A 22,999-nucleotide genomic window follows, 5' to 3' on the forward strand; every position below is an offset into this window, starting at 1 on the left:
ATCTCTACTTTGGTTCATACTTGATCCTTCCTGATCAAATAATAATTTTCTTCTCCACAAGGATATCTACTTATCCTTCAAGTTTTCTTCCTCTTTAAGGTCTTTCAACTTATTCAACTTGCATCTCACACTTTGAAATCACAACTTGACATTTTCATATACCTTTCAAATTGTCAAGTTGGCTTAAATAAAAATTAGAATAACCAATATTCATCACCTTAGTCAGCTAGAATAAATAGGTAAAACAATTAAGCTTTACATGCCAAAATAAGAAAATCCTTTGGTAGCCGACCCAACTCAGTAGAAACTGATTCTAAAGCAATTTCCTATGTTAACCAACAGATGCTCAGTTAACACTATGAACTTACAAAATTCCTTTAGTAACCAAATGAATTCCATTAACACTAACTCCATTCATCTTTTTCTTTGTTAACTGAGTGATCTCAGCTAACACTCTTTTCTACTTAACTTCCTTCAATGCCCAAGTGAGCTCAGTAGAAACTACCTTCTCTATCGAGTAAACTGAGGAATGCTCAGTAGACTAGGAAAATTGTCTTCACTGACCAAGTGAGCTTGGCATGCATTGACTATCAACTAATATGACATTTGTTTAACATCAAAGAAAAATAATAATTAATCAATTATGTCCAACAAAGTCTCAAGATGAGGTCTCTCAACATGTTGTGAGATAACAATAGGAAGGATGTCTAGAGAGAGGGGATTAGAAATGTCACATGTAGGAATGTTGTGCTTAGATTGAGTTAATTGAGGTACTTTTTATTGTAAAGCCAAGATGGTTTGATAAACACTGCTAATTATGGTATTAAAAGATGTAATAGTAGGCATAAACATATTATAATTTTTAGCAAGCTTATTGTAAGAAGTTAAGGGAACATGCAAACTAGTAGGTGGAAGATTTAAAGAAGTGCAAAGAGGATTAGAATATGTAGAAGTAACAACATTGTATGAAGAAAATTAATGTATGAAATAGGAGGAATACTCATGGGAAGTGTGGGTTTTAGGAAGAAAAACAATTAGGGACTAGATACTTGCGTAGAAATTGGCATAAGAGGTATCACATAAGAGGGAGTTCTAGGAACAAAAGTGGAAATGGGAATAGAAGGTTCAAATATTGTGGAAGGAGGATTATACCCTACCTCTTGAGCACATTCTATCAAAGGTTTAGTATGAATAATAATGAGATAATAAATTCTATGTAAAATTAAAAGGCTATTATTATCATGATTAATAAGTTTATTTATAACTTCAACAACATAAACACTATCATGGTTCTGATTTTCTCACATAAGACAATTTTATAATTCATCAAATTCATGATTGATCTTTTCAATTTGGAAAGGAGGAACTCTAGAGGCTTTACCTTCATAATGGTACGAGAGAGAATATTATTCTCTAGGATAGGATTAATTTCCATGATAGGATCACTTTAAATGATAGGGTTAAAGATCATGAGTGAAAATTTTGGAATCATAATGGATCCTAGGAAACAAAGAGTAATCATGGTCAAAAGAACCCATGAGTCTTTGACTTCTTCTAACAAGGATGATATATCTAGGACTTATTGTGATAAATCTCATAAAAATTAAGATCACACAAAGAATATCTCATGAGATCTAAGTAAAAACAAGATCTAAATAGCAATAGTAGAAACAAGATCATACAAAGAATATCTAGATGCAAAAAGAAGATAAAAAAGCCACTTCACAAAATAGCCAAGTATAAATCAAATGTCTAAGAAGGGAGTGTAGGGAATCAAATTCACCAAAATGTTTAGGGGGGGAAATGGAAGTAATAAATTTAACAATTCGAAGTAAATGAGATGAGTTTATTAGTTAATAATCTTCACCCCAAGCCATTGAGTACAAGACAAAGAGGGGCTTCTAGACATAACTCTCAATATAAATCATGTTAGCTTAGAAAAACCTAAATAGGATGAAGATATGAAAATATTAAACCCAAAATATACTAAGGAAGCAAACAAGAAATTCCTCTTTCATGCAATGTTTGTTAACCTTAGATTTGAAATATGAAAGTAAATTGACCCAAATGATTAAATGACAAAGATGGATTAAAACACTTAGGATTAATAGGTCTAGGAGAAATATATATGAAATATATCTAACTAAAATAGTAAATTAGATCTATGATATGAAATAAAAAGAATTAATATGATGTTAAAAATGTGCAAGGGAAGGTGCCTTTCTGCTAAGGAAATTGCATATATAGAATCAAAATAGAAAACCCAAAAAACCTTAACAATCTTTGATATCCAAGTATTGGTCAACCTAGTTGAACTATATAAGTAGGTTTACATCTTAACAATCATGTTCCCATTGGGTAGAAATAGAATCTACCCCATATCTCCTAAAATCTTTCAACTCTAAGTTTTTGAGTCTGTATTCATAATTCCAATAACTTGTTATTGTTGGAAATATAAAAGGAGTAACAAGTATAGATACTCAAGTTTTTTGATTCCTTTTTCATTGCAGAACTCATTGAACTCATTAGATATTAATTCCCCTCCTTTGTCTGACCTTCAACATTTTAGAATCATTCCTATTTCTTTTTCAACTCTAGCTAAATACCATTTGAACTTTTGAAAAGCTTCATATTTTTCTTTGAAGTACATCACTATCATCATCCTAGAATAATTATCAACAAAAAAAATGAAAAAAATGTCTCCAATGTAGCTCTATGTACCTATTGGTCCACAAAGATCTATATGAACTAGCTCTAAAACTTCCTCAGAACTGTAGTTTTTACTTTTGAATCTAGTTTTACCCATTTTTCCAATCTGGCATTGTTTGCATATAACCATTTTAGGTTTCTTAGATTTGGGGTACCTCTTACTCATTTATTTTTTCTTATGGTAACTATATTGTCAAGGTTTACATGAAACATCCTTTTATGTCATAGCCAATTTTCCTCTACTTGTGCCAAAAAATATGAACTTTTAGTAGATCTAGATAGAATAAATTACCTTTATTCTAATTGCTAGTCCCAACTAGGTTCCTTTACTATCCAACAATTTAGCTTTCCCATTAATGAATTCTACCCCATATCCAATGTTTTTCAATTATGCCACACTTAGAAGGTTGTGCCTTAGTCCTTCAACTTAATAAGCATTGTCACATTTAAGTTATCATTTAATGAAATGCATCCTTTTCCTTTCACATAATATGGTTCATTTTTTCCAAATCTAACACTTCCACCATCATAATGTTCCAAGTATTCAAACTTAGTTTTTTCACCAATCATGTGATGAGAATAACCACTATCACACTCACACACTAGTACATTATAGGTCAAGTTTTAGCCTAAATTTTTGACCAACATATGAAGAGATTTGTTCAATACTTTTTTTTTTTTTTTTTATGCCCGAGTAGGTAAAAATTTTGACCAAATTAGTGTCTCATAATTTGGTCAAAATTTAGACCAACTTAGCTAACATTAACAAAATAGCCAAAAGTTTGAATTTGCTAATTTATTATTCTATCTTCACATGTTATTGGAGGTATTGGAGCTAAGGATTGTGAAAGCTAAGTAATCATATCTCATGGGAGCTAAGGATTTTAGGATTTGGGAGCTAAAGATTTTAGGATTCTAAGAGCTATTACCAAAGCTAGTTAGGATTTTGTGCATATCTTGTGGGAGGTAGGTGGGCTTGTAGTTGCAAATATGTGTATACTTTGATGCCCAATTCTAGCCCATCCAAATTTGACCACCTTGTTAGCTTTCATAGTTAGTGGGGGTTATTTTTATAAGTTGCTGTCTGCATTGACACTTTGAATGATTGTGCCTAGCAAGATCATCATGTTGAGATATGATTGAAAAGATCATTGAGGAAAGAAGGAGATTGTTGAAGAAGACTATGTATTTCCATCATTGTTCTTTCACTGATGTCAAACCTACAATTTTCTAGTAAGACAACTACTTATAAGATTCAAGTACTATCACTTAGTTGATTGATGAAGAGGATTTGATAAATAAAAGGTAACAAAAGCACCTAGAGGAGAGGTTGAGTTAAGATTATGTAATGAACTACAAGGATCAATTAAGACAATGATGACTTGATGTATTGACAATTTACTTAAGGTTACAAAATGCTGGATACACTTAGAAATTTTAGAAGAACAAGTTACCTGAAGTTTGTCTGCCAAGCTTGACCAAGTGGATAATAGCTGCCAAGAAAAGTCACTGCAAGCCGAGCAGAAAGTCAATTGGAGCTGAGTGAAAGAAAATTTTAGTGGATGTCAAGGAAGAAAATTGATGTCAAGTAAAGTTTAGTTAATGCTAGGCATAAGTAAACTTTAGTTGATGCCAAGTGATTTTATAGTTGATGTCGAGTAACGCAGTATGTGTTGAGCATCAGAAGATTGATAACATTGAGCTATTGCATTATGTTAAAGATCAAAGATTCACTAAATCTAAGTTGACAAGTTGGTTTTCTTGAAACTTGTGAACCAGGAGGAAGATAAGGTTGATGAGCTAGTGGCAGAGAACTTGATGTAAACCATTTTGAGGTGAATTCAAATGGATTCTAGGAGAAATTTCTATAATAGATACAAGATATGGGGTAGATACATTGTATCCTACCTAATCCATCTGAACCCTAAATTTTGACGATGGAAAATGAGCAAGAAAATATCCTAATTTCCTATTTATAGGAATGTCTAGTCATGAAGCAAAGTTGTCATGTGTGAGAACCTAAGGAGGAGAAGGAGTAAAGGGGTTTGCTTCATCAAAGTGACCCAAGAGAAGAGTTTGCAATGGCATGTTAAGCAATAAGCTTTAAAGAGATGAAGGCTTAAGGGCAAACAAGATGCTAGAGTTGTAAAGTATGAAGGCCAAGAAGAATTGAGGATTGAATAGAGATCTATAATCTTCAAGAGAAGTTGTAAGTTGGATTAAATCAAAGCTCTATTGTTACTCTCTAACAATTGAATCAATCTAGGGTAAATCCTTTGGATTAAGGTTGATCTAATAGTCATTTGTAAATCCTTTAATTGGGTGGCATTCCAAGTGAATAGCCTAAAGTCCTCTAACAAGGCTCACTTCTAATAAGGTGACTAAAATCCCTTAACTAGGTCACATTTAACAGTGTGTATTATAACCTATAATAGGGTTGGCCTTTCACAAGGCATCACTTCAGAAGAATGAAAAGGAGTATCATGTTACTAGTGATTTTTCTCAAATTGGGTTTCCATCATTGTGTCAAGTGTATTGATGAATCTGTTGTGTTTCATGTTTTACATTTTTGCAAGTTGATTTGATAGTAACATACAAGTTTTAGTGATTGCATAATCCAATAAGTTGCATGCATGGATATGAATATTTTATGGGTTCACTAAGTTGTGAAAGTTTTATTTCTACATCTAGACCTTGGATAACTGATTCACCCCCCCCCCCCCCCCCCCTGCCACCCCAATTATTCTAAAGCATTCTAACAATTGGTATCAAAGCCATCTACTTAAAAGGCCTAGTTTCAAGGTACTAGAAGCACAAAGATCGAGATGTCAAAAAGAGAAGTACCCAAGCTCAATAGAGATAACTTTCCTACATGGAAAAGTTTGATGAAGCTACACCTTGGAGGACTTGGAGATCATGCACAATCTACCATTACATTGGAACATGTTGATCGATTTGGAGCCTTAACTATTGAAGATATGAAGAAGAAGAAAGAACACAATCAGGTAATGTTGGAGATTACCTTTTCCATAAGCTATGCCAAATTTGATGATATCAAAGGTTGTAACACTACAAAGAAAATGTGGCATGCCCTACATACTATCTATAAAAGAGACAAAAATGTTCAAAGAGCCAAATCTAAGAGTCTCAGATGTAAGTTTGATGATATACAAATGGAAGAAAGTGAAAATATTGCTTAATATGTTGCTAGAATAAAAGAAGTTGTCAGTGCTATAAGAGGAGCTACTAGTCATATAGATAATGATACTATGTTAAGCAAAGTTCTAAGAACATTACCACCTATGTATGCTATTAGAGTTGCTGCAATTCAAGAATTGAGATGTATTCTAGGAAATGATCTAACCCTTGAAGGTCTAGTAGGTAGACTCACTACTTTTGAGCTATCTAACTTTGATAATTACAAACCTAAGAGTCTTGAATATACTTTCAAAGCTAAGTTGTTATTGAAGGACTCTGATGAAGTAAAGTAGAAGAAGAAGAAGAGAAAGATATTATATGTATCCAGTGCCAGTGATACAAATGAGGAGGATGTTGAAAAATTGGAAGCGCTACTGGCAAGAAGATTTCATAGAGGTAAAGGCAAGTTCAAAGGTAAGTTACCCATCATTTATTTTACTTGCAACGAGATTTATCATATTGTTGCAAGATGTACATAGAAGAAGAACTACATAGATGGAAAAAAGTACAAAAGTAGAAGAGAAGATGACAACAAAGATTACAAATATAAAGCAAAGAAGTCATGCTATATTACTAAAGAGGAAATTAGGGATGATTCTAATGAACATGATGATGAAGTGGTGTGTGTTGCAATGAAGGAAGAATCTAATGAAGATGAGGCAACTGCACTTGTGACTTGTGTAAACAAAAATGATAGATGGATCATCAACAGTGGATGCTCACATCATATGACTTGAGAAAAAAGTAAATTCATTACCTTGAATTGTTATGATGGAAATAGTGTAAGATTTGATAATGATGCACCATGTTTGATAAAATGAAAAGGTTTTATCAAACTCACAAATAAGATTTCATTTGACAATGCTTAATATATTGAAGGACTAAACTATAACCTCTTGAGTGTGTCACAATTAAATAATTTGGGATGCAAGGTTGAATTTGGAAACAAGACCTCTAAGATATATGACACAAATGGGAAATTGATTGGAAAAGGTGATCAAACTAGAAGTAATCTATTCTATCTTGATACAAAGGATGCTACTTGTCTTGTTGCAAATTGTGATAATGTATAGCTTTGGCATAGGAGGTTATGCCATGTTAATTTTGATAACTTGGTTAGTATGAGTAACATGAAGAAAGTTAGAGGTCTACATAAGTTGAAGAAACTTGATAATGTAGTGTGCAAAAATGTCAGGTAGGAAAAATGACAAAGTCAAGCTTTAAGAGTAAAGCTTATACCTCTAAAGAAATACTAGAGATTGTTCATATTGACTTATGGACCAATTAAAGTGCACAGCTACAGGGGAGATAAGTACATAATGTTGTTTGTTGATGATTATTCTAGGATGATGATAGTTTTATTTTTGAAATAGAAATTTGATGCTTTTCAAATGTTTAAGTGGTACTTAGCAAGAGCTAAGAAAGAAATAGGTAAAAGTCTAAAAAAAATTGAGATCAAATAGAGGAGAATTTACATCAATCAAATTCGAGATGTTATGTAATGATAGAGGAATCAAAAGATAGACATTTGCACCTAAAATCCCTCCAAAAAATGGAATTGTTGAAAGGAGAAATAGGTCTATAATGGACTATGCCAGAATACTTATGATGGATATGAATGTTGCTCTAAAATAATAGAGAGAAGCTGTAACTATTGTTGTATATACCCTAGACCATGTGCAAATCAAGGTACTCATTCAACACCTTTTGAACTATGGTATGGATATCCACCCAATGTAAAATACTTTAAGGTATTTGGAAGTAAGTGTTACATTCTTAAAGATGTTAGGAGTGGAAAGCTTGACAAAAAAAGTGAAGAAGGTATATTCCTAGGATACTCCACAAGAAGAAAAGCTTATAAGTGTTTAAATACTAACACTAACAAAATTGTGGAAAGTGAAAATGTGAATTTTGATGAATATATAGAAGTACATGAGGCTGAACCTATGAAAGAACCAGAAGAATACAAATCATTTGTATACTTTTATGAAGGAATTATTGTTGAAGAAGATGTTGCAAATCAAGTTACAAACCAATAGCAAGTTTTAGTAACTGTTGAGTCACATCTTGTGAATGTCAAGTTACATTCAAGAACTGAGCTACATTCAAATGTCAAGTTACAGAATGAAGTAGGTGCACATTCTGATTCTAAAGATAGTACACATGAAAAAGATGTTGAGATACCTAACAAAGGTGTCACAATGATTCTAAAGTTGAAAGACAAAAAGAAGAAACAAGAGTTGAGCTAAGATTGTCCAAATATGTCAAAAGACATCATCCTGCTTCTCAAATCATTGTAAATAGAGATGTTAGGCCAATGACAAGAAATAGATTGAGAAGTGAATCATGTTTGCTAAAAGCATGAAGGAGCCTAAAATAGTGAAAGATGCATTAGAAGATGTGGACTAGTACAAAGCCATGGAAGAAGAGATTGAACAAATAGAGAAGAACAAAACATGGAGTCTAGTTCCTAGACCAGAACACAAGAATGTGACTGGCACCAAGTGGGTATTCAAAAACAAGCTAGATAAAAATGGTGAAGTCGCAAGAAAAAAAAAAGATTAGTTTGCAAAGAATATGCACAAGAAGAAGGAATTGACTATGGGGAGATAGTTTCTCCTATCACCAAAATGGAAGGAGTAAGAACTCTACTTGCTTATGCTGCAAACATAGGTTTCAAAGTTTGTTAGATAGATGTTAAATCTACATTTTTGAATGGCATATTAGAAGAAGAAGTTTACATAGAACAACCAGATGGTTTTGTTGATGATAACAATAAGAACATGGTATGTAGATTGCACAAAGCTCTATATGGCTTGAAACAAACACCAAGAACATGGTATGAGAGACTTCATACTTATCTTGTGAAGATTGGATTTGAAAGGACCGATGATAACAACAATCTATACATAAAGACTAAGAAAGGCAAAGGTATTTTGTTGTCTAAAATATTTGTTGATAATATCATATTTGGAGGAAAAGATGCTTTATGTAAGGATTTTGCAAATCAGATGAAGCAATAATTTGAAATGTCTATGTTTGGTAAAATCAAATTTTTTGTGAGTTTGCAAGTATACCAAATGAAGTGTTACCTAGGGTTTTGAAACCCTAAATTTTTCTCTCCAACTCAACTATGTGAGAATTAAAAAATGGTAAGCTTTTAAAGGTTATCATTTATAAATTATTTTGCATTGTATAACATTTAATTCTTAAAAAAGATTAAATATTATCATTTTTAATGCAAAACAATTGATTATCAATATGACATTAATCTGTCACATATTAATTCTACGGGAAAGTTGATAAACATGAAATAAGTTAATTCTTTAAGAATTAACATTAATATAAAGTGAAAAGTAATTATTACACTTAATATTTTAAAAATCAAAGCATGAAGGTGAAAATTTGGAAGTTGAGGGATAAAGTAAAAAGAGAGAATTTAAAAGAATTAATTATTATTGTACTTTAAGGAAAACTCGTATGGGGAGAAATGAAAAGGGTTAAAATGGAAAAAGAATGTAAAATAATTAATTCTTTGAGAGAATTAATTATCATTGTAATGGGAATATTGTTTCGGTAAGAAGTTGGAGCAGTTGCCAAACTTCTTTGCAAAGTTATTTAATAAGGGAAAACTAAATTGTAAGGGGTTCTTCTTGGGTTTGGAAATTGTCTGCAAATTTTTCAAGATAGGGAAGGCATTCTCAATATGAGGATTTGTAACAGAGAAGGGAAAGAGAATAGAGAATATTTATTTTGCAACTTTTTAATGATGTAAGGGCAAATAATCATATGGTTGTTTGCTGGTTTATTTGAAATAAAGAAGAATTTACTTTGAAATCCTATGGTTTTAATTTATTTTCCTCTAGTTGGAAGTGATCCTATGGTCACTCTGGTCACATTTGAAATAACTTCTTGCTCTTATTTATTAAGATTTTTGGTGTGTGATAAAATATTGAGGTTTTATTCATCCAAATACATAAAATGAATACTATAGTTCATTTCATTTCTCTGTAGATGGGAAGACTGATTAGATAGCCTTTGTGCTATGTATTTGATTTCCTTTCCAATTATTTAATTTAAGGTTCACATTCATATCATGTTGATGAATGAATGTTAGTGTTCCTTCTTTTCCTTCTAGTTAAAGGCATATCTGAAAATCAATTATTTTGAATCAAAAGGAGGGAGTTGTGCCTCTATTTCAAAATTTAGAGAGCGCTTGACAAGATAATTGCAAGTGACTCTATTGTTAGTTTCAAAATTTGTCTTTCTTTTGGGTATTCAAGAGTCAATTGTAAAGGTGTTTTTGGAGAGGACAAGCCTATTTACTAACAATTTTTGGTGACTTTTCTGGTGAAAGAAAGCAAGTTTTAGTGCTTTCCCTTTCCTTGGATATCTAAAGGTTATCTTCCCGAGGATGCAGGTTGGTGACTCGAAGTTATTTTTGGTTGAATAAGTCTGATGTATATTATGGTTGTGGATGCCACTTAGCCATGGGGGGCTCGAATTAGACCATTTGCTTTGGTCCAGTATTCAGCCCTACCTAAAAGATCATGGGAATACCTTCCCAAGTTTTTTGGAGACAAGACTCAAGATCCAAATGACCACATCAAAGTAGTCATTGTTGCATGTGGTGTTCTTGGTGTGCAGGAAGAAAATGTATCCATTAGGCTATTTGTTCAAAGCTTTGTGGGAAATTTTTTTGAATGGTTTTAGAATCTACCAGTCAGATGTATCACCACCTAGGATAATCTTAAGGAAAAAGTTCCTTGAGAGGTTTCAACTCACAATTGATGCCTATCAATTGTTGATAGATCTTTTTCAAATTTAGATGAAAGAGGATGAATCTATAGGGGATTTTGTTGATAGATTCAACCAGAGTGTTGGTAAAAACCCTTTAGCCCATCAGCCTAATGAAATTAATCAGTTATGCATCTTTACTATTGCAATGGAGGTTGAAGTTTAGTTTGGGTTAAAGTGTCTTGCAGTACGAAGTTTGGTAGATGCTCAAAAGGAGGAAATCAAGTTGGATGATGACTTGATTCTTAGTGGCCTAAAATCTACAAGAACTCCACAAATGAAAGACTACCTTGTTGAACAACAACATTATCTGAAGGTTGGGCCTTCTAAGAAGAAGTTTTTTCTAAAAAATAAAATAAAATCAGAACATTTTTTATAGTTTTCCAAGAAGAAGATCTTCTAGTACCTCATGTGATTGAAAGAAACCACTATGATATGGTTGAAGCATATCATCTGCATGTTGAGTATGGTGATGAAGGCCATCATGAAGCCACACCCACTAAAAATAATTCTTTAGATATGGCAAAAGAATATGGTTTGCATGTTGAAAATAATGATCAGCATCTTCCTCAAGCATCTAATATGATAACTTGCTTTGTTGGGTTTTCCACCAAGGGGAAACTTGGTGATAATCAACTACATGAAAACTCGTCATTGGCTATGTCCTTGTAGGAACTCAAATATTTTTCTTTTGAAATATCTAATGTTGTCCCAGCTATTGGTGATAATTGGGGAAATGTGATAAATCAACATGAAAAAAAAGGTAGCTATTATCTTGATACATAGAGGGAAAATGAAATCTGTCATCTTTATTATACCTCTCAAGGAGAAAGATTAGATCTTGAATTACCACATGAACAAGAAGAACCTCTGAAGGGAATTGTTGAGGTTGAATCAAGTAAGAACTTGTTGTCAAGTGTTTTCTTTTTAGAGTTAGAATCTTTTAGATTTGATATTTTTGATATAAATTTAGTTAGCTACTCTGATCAAGAAAGTTTAATAGTTCATCAAGATCAAGAAATACTTAAGGGTGGTAATGCTAAAATAGAAAATTTATTGCATGCTGATTATGAATGCTTTCATTTTGGTTACATGGAGATTAGTAAAAAGTTGTCATAGCATAAAACACAAAAATTTCTTGAAAATATTATGGTCATAAAGGTGTGTGGGATACAAATCACCTCATCAAAAATCATGTTAGAATTCTACAACTAGATTTCTTTGGAGCTGAGTGGTTATTTGGAATTGGCATAGTGATTCAAAGGTTGATCCAAAATATGATGTTTGAATCTATGCTTTTATCTGCTACTTGATGGTTGCTTGGAGTGGTGCATCTAATTTTCTAGCCACTTTTTCATATCGACGTATATTTCTTTCAACCAGTTGATGGTTTTCCATGAGCATCCAGGTACATTAAGTGTGGGTTACTTTTCCTATTCTTTGTACATAATTTTTTTGTTGTGGCTAGGCATATTTTGTTTGTTAGTTTTACTTTCCAGTAGTGTAAGTGTTTTTGGTGTTTCCCTTCAATAAAGTTGCATCAACTTTGAGCCTTCCCCCTTTTCTTTGAGTCAATCCATAGTCAAAATTTTACAAAATGTAAAGGCCCTCTCATTGATTGGTCATGAGTTAAAAAAAATTGTGGAAATATTTCAGTAGGAGAAGATTTTCCAAAGTGGCTTTTCAAATATTGATACACGCAAGCTCTAGAATTTTTTGCATTTTTGTTTTCAATAATTTAGGGTTTCCAAAAATATTTTGATGGGAGACCTGTATAGTGGAACTATGCTCTTCTTTGGTCATTGGTAAAATACATGAACCCGTTACTCATAATAATAGTTGTGAGTTTTATTCATACTTTCCCACTAGTGAAAGAATTATTTTCCCTAATGTTTTCATAAAGTCTATTAGGATGGAGAAGAAAGACATGTGGAAATTATGATGATAGTTTCCCATTCAATGAATGATGGAAGATTTTAAAATGGAAGTGGAAATCCTATAAGAATGGGAAATTTATTGGACATGCTCATTTTGCCATGGTTTGCCATGTTATTTCTAGGAATTATAGCTCTTCTATATACAATTTTGTAGTGGCAAAAAAAACACTCCCTTTATTGGATGAAACTAGCAAGAGCAAAACAAAAGTCCAAATTAAAGTTGATGACCCATACTACCCCTCATACATGCACAGAGGAGAATGGGTTCTCTAGAAAACATTCCACATGTTGTGTTTGTCTGGAGCCACTTCAACCACGATAGCCTCTGGGGCCATCAACAGCTTTTGACAATTCCATACATCATTGTGTTGTTTGTGGTGTAGGAGAACATTTAAAATGTTCAAAGGATGCACCTAAGGATTGAAAATTTGTGGCCATGGTGGGTTCCAAAGAGCTACTACATCACAAGATCGAAAGATGGATAGCTATAGAGGATATTCCTGATGGAACTACATGTTGCTCATATTTTGAAGCACCTTCTAATGGTTCTTTTCTTGGGGCTTCTCCAATCTAGTATTGTGTTTGGTGTCAATAATTGTTGCACATTGAATGTCATGCAAACATGAACATTGAATCAGATGAAATTTTTGATCTGGGTCCTCTGAAAAGACTCATTATATCTCCACTTTGTGTGAAAGACTTGGACACTACGAGCATGGGAGGTGGATTTTTGAGCTCAATCACTCATGGGGAAAATGAATTAGCATCCTCTGTGCAAGGAAAAATTAGAGCAAGGATATAGAAAGCTAACATGCAACTGAGTCATCCCTTGACAATAATAGTAGTGATAACATCGGGGATACATGTATGGATAGCTCTAGAGATTCACAACCAACACACAATGAACTTGGAGGCTCTCCTTAGAACATATGTCCTAGGTCTTGATGAGGCAAAGATGTTGTAAGTGTTGAGGCTCATGATCCATTAGTTGGTGCTCTACACACCCTTATGCCACCAAGTTTCATGTTAATCATGCAAATATGAGGGCAATCAAAACCCGAAAGTTGGAAAAGTACTTTTGAGTGTCTAAGTTTTTAAGGTACTATTTTTCTAGTTTACTAGATTGTGATAAAGAATTTATTTGGATACACTCAGTCATATTCATTATGGATGCATCAAGGATAGCTTGTAAATGGGTGAGGCCTAAAAATTCTAATGGTGACTATTTTTGGAAAAATGATCATGAAGTTGACCATATATATGTTTAGTTGTAAAAAGAGGCATTGAGTGTGGATAATCATTCAAACAAAAATACTTTAGATGAGAAGGTTACACACTAGGATATGAGAAAGTTGATACATTTCATTAGAATCTAATAGAAATATATATTGAAATTTTAGTGGAGAATATGTTGTTTTGAATACCAAATGATCTTTGATCACTGGGCAAGATTATGAGACTATTATAGCGCCATACAATGGGATCTAGCATGCAAATTTTTGTGTAGCCCAAGTTCACTACTGGTGAGGAATTGTCAATCTATTCTTGTACGTTGTCAAAAAATTCAAACTTGGAAGCCCAGATGAACCATTCAGGCCTCAACTCCATGGAGATCCCATGATGGTGGATGCACCGAGTTGTTCAACCATGTGCCGAAACTGACTGGTGCATTTTGCAAAGAAAGAATTATCATGGTTCTAGTTGCTCACAGGATGAAAGAGTGTAATCCATAACAGGATTTACAAATTATCCTTTTCCAACATCATTTTTCAATCACAAAGTCTCGCACTTAAAATGCTCTAACCATAATTAGGGTGGTGATGTGATAGCAGGAAGGTAAGAAAGTGCCATGCTAAGAGTCTTCCAGGTAGCTTTGCTATTACTTTTGGTGGTGGCAATGAAAAGCGACAAGACAAACCTACATTTGACTTTCGAGATCCTTTTGTGCTAACTCTAAGAATTCACAATCCTCATGGTATAGATAATGAGGATGCTGGCAATGAGAACTATGACACATTTGGTCCATTGTTCACAAAGGAGAAACCTATGTTTTCATTTGATTCTATTTTGATTACTCCTTTGTTCAATACTAGTTCACCTAGAAGGGTTTCTAATGCAGGATCGGTGGATGATCATAGCTTACACTTTGATAGTTTTTCAAATTTTGATTATTTCAGTGTGTGTGACATGACCTCTTTGATTCTTGCAATAGTTTTTCCAGATTTGATTCTATGAGTACCACCAATGATGCAGGTCATAATAGAGGCTTTACTTCTAATGATAATGATCCATTTGCCAGTGCTAGGCCTTTCAATTTGGGAGGATAAAGACCCAAACACACATATAATAGTTGGAGTACATTTTAGTGTTGTTATGGGGACAGCTGAAGTTGAAGTTGAAGTGACTTTGCAGCCACTTCAACTTCAAATTCATGAGATGTCGAATGTCAAAAGGATAACCCCAATGCACATGGCAGCACACCAACTCAAAGAATCAACCCTACAGTTAGAAGATTTTGACAATAATGGATATTGCTCATAATTGTCCCAATATTTCTTATCACAAACATAGGAATAGTGGAATGATGACTCTAGACCCAATGATCAAGGCACTGGATAGCAACAGAAAAAGATTTTGGAGTTCTCTGCATCCTAGCAAAGAATGCAGCCCCCAGAGAGAGACATTGTTACCTAGGGTTTTGAAACCCTAAGTATTACCCCTCCAAAAATTTAAAAGATTAAAATATCTTAAAGATAAAAAAAAATTATTAATTATTTTGCATTATATTTAATTATTTATATAATTAAATATCACTAAATGTAAAATAATTAAATATTATCTTTTAAGGTAGCATTTTATTTCCCTCATAATTAATTCTACCAAGAATTTATTATTATTATTATCGTGTGATCATGAAAGTGAAAACCAAAAATAGGCAAATTGTTATACATGAGATAAGTTAATTCTTTAAGAATTAATATTATATTGTAAAGTGTAATATAAACATTGCACTTAATTTTTAGAAATTAAAAGTGGAGGGATGACATAGGGAAATAAATTGTAAATTAGTTTAGTAAGAAGTTGTGGTAGTTACCAACTTCTTGGGAAAACTTCTTAAATAGGGGAAATTCTATTATACGAGGGTTCCCCCCATTTTGAAGAGGTCTACACTTCTGAAGGAAAGGGAAGATAATTTAGGTTTTCAATTTTGTATCTAAAAAATTTCATCTCTCCATGGACTACTAAGTCAGAACTATTTTTGCTTAAGAATTCTATGCTTTAAAACTTTGAATATATTTTTTGAAGTTGTGGTAAAGTATATAAAATTCTACAATTGTATATGTTATGTTAAACTTTTTGGAGTAGATACTATTGTTAACTCTACAGTGATTCATGTTCTTGAGGATATTAATTGCATGTGAAAGTTTAGCTTTCCTTTGTTGCATATTGAAAACATGTTTTGGAGTTTAAAGGTTTTGAGGGAGGAAGTTAAAATTGTCCATCTACTTTATTATTTTAATATTTAGTCATGTTGATGAATGGATGTTAGTATTCCTTTATTGCCTTCTAGGCTAAAGGCATAACCAAAAAATCATTTATTGTAAATCAAAAGAAGGAAGTTGTACCTTCATTTCAAATTTAGAGAGCACTTGACAAGATAATTGCAAGTGACTCTATTGTTAGCTTCAGAGTTTGTCTTTCTTTTTTTGGGTATTCAAGAGTCATTTCTTAAATCATTTTTTAAGAGGACGAACTTGTTTACTAACATGAAGTATGGTATATACATCACTCAATCAAAGTATGTCAAAGAAATATTAAAACTTTTGGATTAGAGGATTCCAAACCAATAATTACACCTATGGTGACAAGATACAAGTTGTCAAAGAATGATGATTCTGCTAAGGTAAATCAAACATTATATAGGTCTATGATTGGCAAATTGCAATATGTATTACATAACAGACCTAACATTGCATTATCTATAGGGATAGTTGCAAGATTCTTTGCTAATCTGAGGTAGAATCACTTAATGATTGTGAAGAGAATAATGAGATATTTGAAAGGAACAAAAGAGTTTAGTCTATATTACAAGAAGAATGAAAAGTTTGAATTGAGATCCTACACTGATGCTGATTGGGTTGGAAACATTGATGATAGAAAGAGCACCAATGGAGAAGCATTTTTCTTAGGCAAGAGACTAGTTACATGGACTAGTAAGAAATAGAGTTGTACTTCAAAATCTACTACTGAAGTTGAATATGTTGTTGTTTCTAAAAATTGCACAACATTGTATGGATCAAACAGCTACTCAAAGGAATGAAGGAAGAAAGCACAGAACCAATGATGCTTTATTGTAATAATACAAGTGCTATCAATATATCAAAGAATCTATTGATGCACACAAAGACCAAGCACATTGCAATCAAGTATCATTACTTGAGAGAGTTAGTTCAAGACAAAGAAGTGAAGATGGAATATGTTAACTCAAAGGAGAAAATTGCTTATATCTTCACAAAACCATTACCTAAGAATGCTCATGAATATTTAAGAGGTAAACTAGGGGTGATACCCCTATCAAAGGCTATTTAAGTAATAGAAGTAGTGCCCTACATCAAACAAGTTAATGTTCATATGTTAAAAATTGATGCAAAGGATCTTACTTTAGGAGCTACGTAAAGTAATCATAGAGCTATTCAAATTAATTGCAAGCAAGGTGTTAGAGGGAGAAACTGAAGAAATTGCAAAAGCTTATATCTGCATAATTTAAGATGACAAGTTTTTGGTATATGTCTTTGGCATTATTGTCAAATAGGGAGAAAGTACATTAAACTGATCAAGAGAGAGAAATTTATTGATCAAAGGAGAAAGTACATTTATAAAAGCTGAGAAGTGTTACTGATCTTAGAGGGAGATCAAACAATTACTAATGTTTTTTATTAAGAAAAGGACACATGTATGATGAGGGAGATAGAGAAGAATGAAGAAAGAGGGAGAAATTCTTTTCTACCTAGTAAGAGGCAGATACAAGAAGAAACTCAGAGGGAGTTATAAGAAAGAGTTTTGTAACCTAATCAGGAGATGGAAGTTGTTGATAGAGGGAGAAAATTTAATAAAAAATTTCTCTTTTTTTGGTATTTCCTTATTTTTTTAACCTAGTTAGTTTTTTTGAACAAGATGTTCATCATTTGATTGACTTGGTTGATCAATTTGCTTTGCCATCAATGTCAAAGAGGGAGATTTTTGAGATATGGTTCAAAAGATTATTGTTGAAAGGAGATTGTTGAAGAAGACTATGTGTTTCAATCATTGTTTTGTCACTAATGTCAAACCTACTATTTGCTAATAAGATAACTACTTATAAGATTCATGTACTATCACTTAGTTGATTGATGAAGAGGATTTGATAAATAAGAGGTAACAAAAGCACCTAGAGGAGAGGTTGAGTTATGATTATGTAATAAAGTACAAGGATCAGTTAAGATAGTGATGACATGATGTATTGATAATCTACTTAAGGTTAAAAAATATTGGCAACACTTAGAAAGTTTAGAAGAACAATTTATACAAAGTTTATTTGCCAAGCTTGACCAAATGGAGAGTAGGTGCCAAGAAAAGTCAGTGCAAGCCGAGCATAAAGCCAGTTGTAGCTGAGTGAAAGTAAATTTTAGTGGATGTCAAGCAAGACAGTTGATTCCAAGTAAAGTTTAGCTAATGTTGAGCATAAATAAACTTTATTTGATGTTAAGTGATGTTATAGTTGATGTTGAACAACACAGTATGTGCTGAGCATCAGAAGGTTGATAATGTCAAGCTACTACATTATGTTAAAGATTGAAGATTCACTCAATCTAAGCTAACAAGTTTATTTTCTTGAAACTTGTGAACTAGGATGAAGATAAGGTAGATGAGCTAGTGGCAGAGAACTTGATATAAACAATTTTGAGGTGAATTTAAATGGATTCTAGGAGAAATTCCTAGAAGATACAAGATATGGGGTAGATACATTGTATCCTACCTAATCCATCTGAATCCTAAATTTTGAAGGGTGAACAAGTTGTCAAAGCTACAAAGTATGAAGTTCAAGTAGAATTGAGGACTAAATAGAGATCCATAATCTATAAGAGAAGTTGTAAGTTGTATCAGATCAAATACTATTACTCTCTAACAATTGTATCAGTTTAGGGTAAATCTTTTAGATTAAGGTTGACCTAATAGTCATTTGTAAATCCTTTAACTGGGTGGCATTCCAAGTGAATAGCCTAAAGTCCTCAAACAAGGCTCACTTCTAACAAGGTGATTGAAATCCCTTAATCAGGTCACATTTAACAATGTGTATTATAACCTTTAATAGGGTTGGCCTTTCACATGACATCACTTTAGAAGAGTGAAAAGGAGTAGCATGTTACTGGTGGTTTTTCCCAAATTGGGTTTCCATGTAAATCATTGTGTCAAGTGTGTTGATGAATATATTGTATTTCATGCTTTACATTTTTGCAAGTTGATTTGATAGTAACATACAAGTTTTAGTGATTGTATAATCCAGTAAGTTACATGCATGGGTATGAATGTTCTATGGGTTCATTAAGTTGTCAAAATTTTTATTTCTACATCTACACCTTGGATAACTAATTCACCCTCCTCTCAATTATTCTAAAGTATTCCAACACATCAATATCATGAAGTTTTAAGATGAGAGAAGAGGCAGGTTGGGCAGCATTGGGATAGTGAGAGTCAAGTTTTCAATGCAGAACTTTTCTACCACATGATATATAATGAGCACCCCATATAATTTTAGGGAACACCCAGTACTCTTCTTCAGTAGTGTAGTGCCCCTTTGGTGATGGTGTTGTTGTTTGAGAATGAGGCATTTGAAGAAATTTATCTTGTAATTTATGAGAAGCTCAAAGTTCAAAAAAATTTCATCTATTTTTAATGGCAAAAAGATTTCAAACAATATAATTTTATTGTGCTCTTTAAATATGCCTATATATTTGTGGGATTATGATTTGTGTTTAATAACAAATGAGATTTATCCCTTCTTTCTATAAATTGTTGCTTGTGGAGTAGCAGTTAGGACATACAATTTTGGTGCAGAAGACTTTAAAGATACACGTGTACAAGGAGGTTATTGAGTCTCAAGGATTGTTTGAAGAGGCACCTAAAACACCTAAAATTCTATAAGAGGTATGCAACTCAAAATTGAAAGAACAAAAAGTAATTTAACTATTTGCATTTATGATTATAGATTGCTAGAGAGTGGGCATTGAGATTATTTTGAGTTTACTTATCAATGATAAGATCTTGGCAAAAATAAAGTCACTTGAGTATAATGAAAAAGATTGGGAACTTCATTCATGTGTGGATTATACTATAATCATCTACCATAGATTCAATCAACATGATCAATATCATAATCATATATGTAAGATTCTTTAGATAAATTAGTTAAATAAATGAAAAATAGAATTCTATTTACTAAAAAAATAATTAACTACATTTGAATAAATAAGAAAATATGATTTAACTAAATGAATAACTATATAAAATAATAAATTAATAATATAAATATGATTAAATAATAAATCATTCATTTGTAGATAAATGGATAAAATAATGATAACATGACAAAAATCAAACTTCGATGACTAGAAGAATAACACTAGCATTTGTTAAAATAACCCCTAAATAGATAAGATGATTGTGAAACAATCTTAATTGTTTAAATAAATATATTAGAGATATTTGTGTCACTAATTTTTTTTACAGCAAAATCTAGTAGTTTCTACCAATTGGTCAGCAACACTCGAATCATATTTAATTAAGTCAATGTATATCTTTTACAACCAATTACATGAGCACACTACATCGTGGGCCAATAAAAAAATTATAATGATTTTTTATTTAATGAGAAAATGACACTTGGTATAATGTAATTAACTCTACTAGAATTGGAATTTTCTAATTGGAGAAGACAACTTGGTGCCACCTCATCATCCTTATCCTATAGCTCCATTTGAAAAGATGTGTTTTGAATCCTAGTTTATGTAACGTGGCTATTAAAACTACAAATATTTCTTTGTCAATTATTAGAAAGTAACTCTCAACATTTCTTACTTTGATTAGCTCATCTAAAACTATAAACGTCTTGAGGATTAATGTGTTGGCCCATGTTCTCAAATGCCTCATCTTGTGAGTCTTCTCTATCTGTTGAGATCTTTCTCATGGCTTAACTTGAATTTGCATCTTGAACTTGTATCTTGATCTAATTTGAACTTGATTGTATTTGAAGATGATGTCTTCATGTGATTGCACCTGGCTTGATCTTGAACATAAATTGCACTTTGATTATGTATCTTCATCTCATTTGGACATCTTGAAACTTGAAGCACTCCTCATGTAGCTTGATCTCATTTGAAGTCCTGGACTTGAGCATGTAACATCATCTCCATTTTCCACCTCTCAAACCCTACCTCTTTGACCTTACAAAACAATGAGGGAAAAGAATTGATTTTATTGAATGATAAACTTTGGATGTTTTCATAAGACTACATTGCATTAGTATCAAAATAGGCCTATAATCATAGATTGATTCAAGTTTCAAAGCAACAATCATTCCTCCAACAAATCTTGAAATGAACTACATATCGAGCCAGAATAGATTAATCATAGATTACCTCCAAGTGGAGGTTGGTTTCCTTCATTTCTTGCAAGTCTTGAGACATTAAAATTTGGTAATAAGCAAGTATTTTAGTTTAAACAAGTTATAGATTTAACTCTATTTATCCTCCCCATCAAACATTGAAATGAAATTATTTATATTCAATCATATTTTAGTTTCCCTAAGATTTCAACCTCCCTCCAATGATCATCCATGTATTCAAATTGTACTATGTTATAAATTAATCATGAATATGTTGTACTGGAGAGTATATCATTGCTAGTCCTAGGATAACTCGTTATTTTTAGTTGTTTATTTTAGGGCTGGAGGGTTCAATTGATCAAAATGGTCCAAAAAAGGACTTTAAAAAGAAGAAGTCTAAAAAAGTCCATCAAATTATGCCTGAATTCTACTGCTAATGTGAAAAATTTCATAACCCAAAATTCTAAGAATTCCAAAAAACTTTTTTCATACATACCCTTAGTGTGCATTTTTTCATACTTATATTTCAAAAAATCCAAAAAAATAAAAACAAAGTGTAGTTTGCATACATCCCACATACTTAGGTGCATTGGCATACATCCTTAGAGATCATACCAATTTTCACAAGATCACAAACTTTGACAAGGCAACAAGTTCCATACCAAACCATGTACATTTCAAGTAACAAGAACCCACGAACATTCTTTGACCAAATACAAGACATACATGTGAAACAAGAAGATTTTCACCCAAACATCATTGAAACTTCACAAACATCTTTTGATTCAACACAAGGATTTTACCTAAACATGACATATACTTAAAATGATATTATCTCTATTGATCAAACACAAACAACACTCTCAACAACTTATGATCAATCACTTGAATCTCACATACTCCTTATTGAAAGGTTGCAAAATAAATTGGATAAAGAAACCAAAAAGGTTCAAGAGAAAATGGAATCTATTATTAAATGAGGTTGCAACATGGCTAAACTTTATAACTATCCATTACAAACTTTTCCTAAAGGTCACATAAAATATCTCATGGAAAGATCAAAAATACCAAAACTTATTGCACAATTTGTAGAGGCAAAGAAAAAATTCAACCAAATACATCTAAAATGAAGACCTCAAATATGATAAATCCAATCCTATTGCATTTGAATCAAGTGAACCTCAAGAAATGTCACAACCTTTTCTTCCAATAATTAAAACACAAATAACTTGGCCTTCAAAAATATTTCAAGATTATCAAGGTCGCATATAATGCAATTTTATGTTTCAAAATTACCAATAATTGGTTAGCTTTCATCACTATGTCATCCTAAAAGTAAATATAACTAAAAAATATTGTAGAGCCAACTTACTCATAAAATCTAGGGGTACTCTAGAGTTAGCTTTAGTTATATCTTAAACTTGATAATCAATTCATGTAAAATTCTTAATTAGTTCAAGGTATAGGGTTGCATTTATTACTATATTTATGTTTTTCTTAATTTTCACCAAAAAGGAAACATTAGAGTGATATTAAAGTAGGATTTAGTGAGAAGCAACATTGGTGAATCTTTAAAATTTTATTTCAACATGGAGAGGTATAGTTTCACTACCCATCCATAAGAATTTATCATAGATGTGAATGAGAGTAAGATTGAAAAAGTTTAGATTGTGTAGTAGTACTTGACAAGCTAAGAGATAAAACACTTTGATTATAA

The sequence above is a fragment of the Cupressus sempervirens genome, chromosome 9 (genome assembly GCF_028749045.1).
Source record: "Cupressus sempervirens isolate cs-2001-9-10 chromosome 9, ASM2874904v1, whole genome shotgun sequence".
Classification (NCBI taxonomy): Eukaryota; Viridiplantae; Streptophyta; class Pinopsida; order Cupressales; family Cupressaceae; genus Cupressus; species Cupressus sempervirens.